The sequence below is a fragment of the Thunnus maccoyii genome, chromosome 5, assembly GCF_910596095.1.
Source record: "Thunnus maccoyii chromosome 5, fThuMac1.1, whole genome shotgun sequence".
NCBI lineage: Eukaryota > Metazoa > Chordata > Actinopteri > Scombriformes > Scombridae > Thunnus > Thunnus maccoyii.
This window is the reverse complement of record NC_056537.1, coordinates 22,362,296-22,368,295: the sequence shown is the minus strand read 5'-3', so window position 1 is coordinate 22,368,295 and position 6,000 is coordinate 22,362,296. Positions and strand designations below refer to the sequence as shown.

General features: G+C 46.8%; 1 long non-coding RNA gene across 1 annotated transcript in view; it reads left to right on the top strand.

Moving 5' to 3' along the window:
* Positions 1–3,693: 3,693 nt before the first annotated feature.
* LOC121897758 overlaps positions 3,694–6,000 on the top strand; it is a 38,741-nt gene continuing 36,434 nt past the window's right edge. The window contains exon 1 of the long non-coding RNA XR_006096282.1: positions 3,694–3,769. This is a non-coding gene — a long non-coding RNA (uncharacterized LOC121897758). The remainder of the gene's footprint in view (positions 3,770–6,000) is intronic.

Genomic DNA, 6,000 nt, shown 5'->3' with positions numbered 1-6,000 from the left:
ACGCTCTGCTTTACGATAGTTACTTTTTAAAGCACAAATGTTTTCATTTATCCATCTCTGGGACATGTATTTAGTTTTCCCTGAACTAGCAGACAAAACAAACGATCCAACAAAGACTGAACAGAAAACCAGGACTTAAAAAGAAACTGAACTAACAAGGAGATGAGGTGCAGGTGGGGAGATGGGTGAAGAACTCAGGAGAGGGGAGTGAACATACAGGGAGCTGATTGGCTGAGGAAACACAGGGAGCAGGGCAGGGCTGACGAGGCTAACACAGGGCAGGTGTGGGGAAAACAGAGCAGGGCAGGGCTAACGAGTCCAAATGCAGGGCAGGTGTGGAGGGCTAAATGAACACACAAGGGAAACAGAGCAACAGAAAACCAAAACCCAGAAAACAAACTCAAGTACACAACCCAACAAACTAATAATGCAGTCCTCTAAACCCACCACCCAAATCATAAACAAAACCATATGACCAGAAGGACTGACAACAGAAGTGAAACTAGAGAAATTCCAAAGAACACAAAAAGTCCAGAAAAACAAAGTCCAGGCAAGAAGTGACAGAACCCCCCCCCTCAAGGGACGGATACCAGACGTCCCACAAACGCCACCGAAGGACACAGGACGGATGGCTGTCGCAAGAAGGGGGGAGGAGGAGGCCAAAAAATAGGCCATGAAAAAGAGCAGGTAGCTAGGGAAGTGGCGCAGGGGCAGGTAGCCAGAATGCAGGGAACCAAGGAGGTCATGCTCAGGAAGGTGGCCAGGACATGGGGAACCAGGAAGATGGTGCCAGGACACTGTGAGCCTGGGAGATGGCACTCAGGTGGGCAGCCTGAGGCCAGACAGGGGCAGAGCATAAGAGTTCAGGTGACGGCCAGGGGGCTGGACAGAGGCAGAGCCAGAAAGTTCAGGGGGATGGCCTGGAGACAGGACAGATGGCAGAAGTCGCTCTGGAGGGTGACCGGACGTGAGGAGCTGCTCTGGTGGTTGGGCTGCAGGTGGACAGCGAAGGCAGAAACCCTCTGGAAGTTGGACTGCTGGCTGGCAGCAAAGGCGGGACCCTTCAGGAGGCGGGGCAGGGGGCCGGCAGCGAAGGCGGGACCCTCTGGAGGCCAGGCACGGAGCCGGCAGCGAAGGCGGAACCCCTCTGGAGGCCGAGCTGCAGGTTGACAGGGAAGGCTGGGCCCCTCTAGAGGCGAAGCCACTGGGGATGCTGCTACAGACTCGGAGGGCGGAGCCACTGGGGATGCTGCAGGCCCGGAGGGCAACGCCACAGGGGATGCTGCAGGCTTGGAAGGCGACGCCACTGGAGTTTCAGGACGTGGAGACCTGGCCCTCCTGGGAAAACAGGAACCACAGGGACCCGGGAGCCAGAGGAAACAGCTGCACAGGAACCCAATGACCAGTGACTCCATGACTTCAGGTGGACAGGGACAGGATGGTTGCAACTCAGGAACAGGGAACTGGTGCAGCTCAGGAACGGGGGACTGGCGCAGCTCAGGAACAGAAGGTTGCTGCGCTTCAGCAGGAAGCTGGAGTTGCTGCACGCCAGCAGGAACGAGGAGTTGAATGGGCTGGTGCAGGAGCTGAGAGCTGGGATCCAGGGACTTTATGACACTGGGGGGTGGAGGCGTAGCCCTGGACCAGACAGGCAAGGTGGCTAGGTGACCCAAAGAGCGGTAAAGTCGTCTGCCTTGATGACCTGACCTCCGGTTGGCACTCTGAGGGCCTCCCAGAGCCACTGGTGATGGCTCAGGACCAGCAGGTTGCAGGCTCACGACCCCAAGCCTAACAGACATGGGGGCTGACTGGTTGTGAGCAGGCCAGGGTGGAGGCTGAAGACTTGCAGGCAGAGAAGCAGGTTGGTGGCTATCTAGTGTGTGGTTAGCTGAATTTTTACTTGCAGTTTTGGATGCTTGATGGCAGAAAAACTCAAATAGAGTCATCTGAGCTGGAAGGGCAGGCGTGGAAACAGAATGACAGTGCTGGTGGCTGGCAGGCTTGGAGGCCTGTCTGGCTGAGCAAGGTCCCCCCAGTGCCAGACAGGTTCCTTGGAAACGGTTCGTCTCTGCTGGGTCCATGTTTGGTTGGATCGTTTTGTCAGGTTGGGGAAGCAGGAGTGGACCCAAATGCAGAGGCCAGAATGCAGATTTGACGAAAATCTCCTTTAATCTTGAAATGGTCAAGAACAGAACAAGGCAAACAGAGCCGAACAGAACAAGCGGACAAAACAAACAATCCAACAAACAGAAAACCAGGACTTAAAAAGAAACTGAACTAATGAGGAGATGAGGTGCACGTAGAGAGATGGGTGGAGAACTCAGGAGAGGGGAGTGAACATACAGGGAGCTGATTGGCTGAGGAAACACAGGGAGCAGGGCAGGGCTGATGAGGCTAACACAGGGCAGGTATGGGGAAAACAGAGCAGGGCAGGGCTAACGAGTCCAAATGCAGGGCAGGTGTGGAGGGGTACATGAACACACAAGGGAAACAGAGCAACAGAAAACCAAAACACCCCAAAAAACTCAACGCCACCTACACTAACCCATCCAAGACTAACCACAAACACAAACCCAAGTCCACAACCCAACAAACTTACTAATAATGCAGTCCTCTAAACCCACCTCCCAAATCATAAACAAAACCATATGACCAGAAGGACTGACAACAGGAGTGAAAGTCCAGGCATGATGTAACACTTGGTATATCCCTTTAATTCAAATGGAAGTACCCTGAAGGAGGAAAACAGACCTAAGTCAAAACAAGAAAGATTGAAATTATTTCCGAAGAAAACAGCTACCCCTACCCCACTTCCCAAAAGTCTAGTTTGGTGAAAAAAAAAAGGAGCCAGGAGGAGAGGCTTCAATCAGAGAAGTAAAATCCTCAGGTTGCATCTTATCTTATATTTAGTAGCCCTGTCTTGAGTATAATTGGCATTTTGGCAAGGGGCAGTGGAGGAGACATAGGCCGGCAGGAAAAGTGAATGAGATTAAATGGTGTGACCATACAGGGAGAGAGATGGCTTGCTGAACACCTGTTCCTTCCTACACTGGTCACAACAAGAATGATACTTTTAAAGTAACAGGCCAGCAGCATCCTCACTGTTGTAAAACAGGCTTTTCTGAGGAGAAGTTAAAGTGTGGAAAGGGCAAAATTGTTAAAATGTTCAACGCTCTTTGAAAGAGAAAGGACCAGCTTTTTCCCAGACTCTCAGTTGTTAAGCATAGTGAGTCAATGTCCTAGTGCAGCTTGGCTGATCATCTAGACATGATGTCATTAGTTCCAGCGTGTACTATTACAGTGTGGACTCAGGGGTGAAGGCTGATAACTGTTGGAGCAAGTTCAATAAAATCTTCAACCTTTTTTGCTCCCAAGACAATGTGTGATGGTGGACGGGAGTTTAACAAATCTTACAATGGAGTCACCCAACACCAAGATTTCAGGCACAGAGTTACATCCTTGGTGTAAACTGCAAGGCTGGAAGGGAATTGGAAGATGACAGAAGTAGCTGACCTTGGCGAGGCAGGGAGTGGTGGCACTTGACTGGGGGCAGTGGTCCTTGCAGCTGGAGGTTAACTGAGAGCAGCTGAGGTAGTAACAAGTTTGGCTACACTGGGTGACAGGCGATGCGGTTGGCTCCAAAGACAAATGGCTTTGGGGGTTGGAGCAAAGGAATTGGTCGAGGAGCCAGATGAAGAGCTGGGGCCAGAGTTCTTTCTGGGGCGGGACCATGGACTCCTACGCCTTCCCTCCGGGGTAGTGAGCTCAGGTAAGGTGGGCATGCTATCTGCTAACTCCTGGGGTGATGCATAGAAGTTGGAGCATGGTAGATTGTCAGTGTTGTCACATTCACCAGATCCATATGGGACAAAGAGGGGAAGCAAAAATTCCTCAGTGTTTACCTTTACAACTGAGACCCAGGAGGCAGCTTCTCCCAGAGCCAGTGTGAGGCAACTGGCGTCTGGAGCCCCACCACCAGGCAGTTTCAAAGAAAGATGTCTTGTGGCAGTGACTGAAACATGAACAGCTGGTCTGCTACTACAGCTTCATTATTACGATGATATTAGAATATTTGCTTTTTACATTTTGCCACCATGGAGGTAAGGTAACATAAGCTTGCATAGGTGAGCTAACAGTTAGCCAGCTTGCTGTCAGCCAAAACTGTTGAGCATTGCTATCTTTCTGGCTCAAATTGAAACAATCTGAAAGTAATATTTAAGTGTTTATATCTTTATAGCGTGCTGTGCCTAGCTTAAAAAAAAAAAAAAAAAAAAGCTAAAACCTAGCTAGCTAGCAAACACAAGCAAGCTGGTAATCCACAAAGCTCATACTAACTAAACTTTTAATACTCATTGTAAATATAAAAAAATATTTGACTCAAAAAGACATTAGTTCTATTTTCATATTCAAAGGGCATAAGCAAAATATCTAGCTTTAGCTAATAAAGTATAAACTTCCCTCCATTATTGGTGTTGGTTGAGCTTAGGGTAGTGATACATTCAGCAATTTTATGGGCAATGCTGCAGGCAACAAGCAACAGTGAGAGCTAGGTCAAAAATCTATCCAATATGCTGAGACAACTCCTAGGGTGCTGTTTAACATCAGAAGTTGCCCATAATATTGCCTTTTCTATTGCTAGCCTTGGATTGGCTTGTGAATGGTGCTGGAGAGACATGTCATTTGCTTTTCAAGTTTCATTGCTGTTTCAGTGTAACCACGGTAAATACTACAAATGTCTGTGTACAGAAACAAATATCTCAAAATTACCCCTGCAGTGTCATCTTTACAAGCACGTGTTTGCTCAGGGAAAGTGTGAGAATACTAGGTGGTGGGGGTTTAGGCATGTTACAGTATACTCTGTCTGCATAGTATATCTCCTTAAAAAGAAATGTTGACCACCTCACAATCAAAATCTCTGAAGAACTTGACTTCAGATTTTACAGATATAATTATAACATTCAATATTCCTGACAAAATAATAAAAAGATCTTAGGTATTATTTATTCATAGTTCAACACTCATGAACTCAGCTAATCTGCTTCACAAAGACTTGTGGGTGTGGTTCGATCAAACATGTGATCAAGCAACCCACCCATTGTAATCAGATTTTGATAAAGATGTTGCTAAATCCTGATTGGTGCACAGGATTATGCGACATCCCCTTTTTTCAACAAAGCCCCACCCAGCTCAAACCAGTGAGCAACACGCAGGTAAAAAAGAATCAAAATTAATCTCTAATCTGATATAACTGATATAACCTTTGGCAGAAAATAGTGTAAAATAGAATAGAAAATAGTATACCATATCTGACCTAATAATAAGAAATAGATCCCCCCCCCCGTAATGATTGCCTTGTCTATGGTTGTTTATTTTCCAGATGTTGGAAATATGGAATTTGGAGGAGCATTTCACTTTAAAGCTATGTTTTTGATCTTCCCCTAATAGAATGGTTCGGCTGCTTAGCAATTAGCATCTGCCAAAACTCACATTACAATGAGGGGACAGGTGCCACCTAACATTTCTGTTTTTATTTTGGTAGTCAGGGCCATGCTTATAATCAACTTATTATGATAGTAAAAGGTCTTTAAACACTGTGTTTGTTGAGCAGAGGGGCTAAATTGCTGGTGGTTCAATGTCAGCTGTTATTGGATGCTGAGCAGTAGAGGAAGGCTGCATTCTGTGTTTTGCTGTGTTGTTTATGGCTTTAGTCTGTGTAATTAGCACTACTGCTGTCTAGTAGAACTGTCTGTCTACACTGATATAAACTCCCCCCTTTGTTTTCCATGTATTATAGTGATTATAGCGAAATATTTCTTTTAGTTTATATTTATGTTTGTGTGCTGTAGATTCGTACTTGTGTAGGATTTAAATCAAATTCCTATATGTTCATATAATTTTCTACAACGTAGCCTCCATTACAGCTAAAGAGTGCTCATATGCAGACTTTTATTCGTGCATTCAATCCATTTTAGCATGCTCCCAAAGAGGCCCAACAAACCA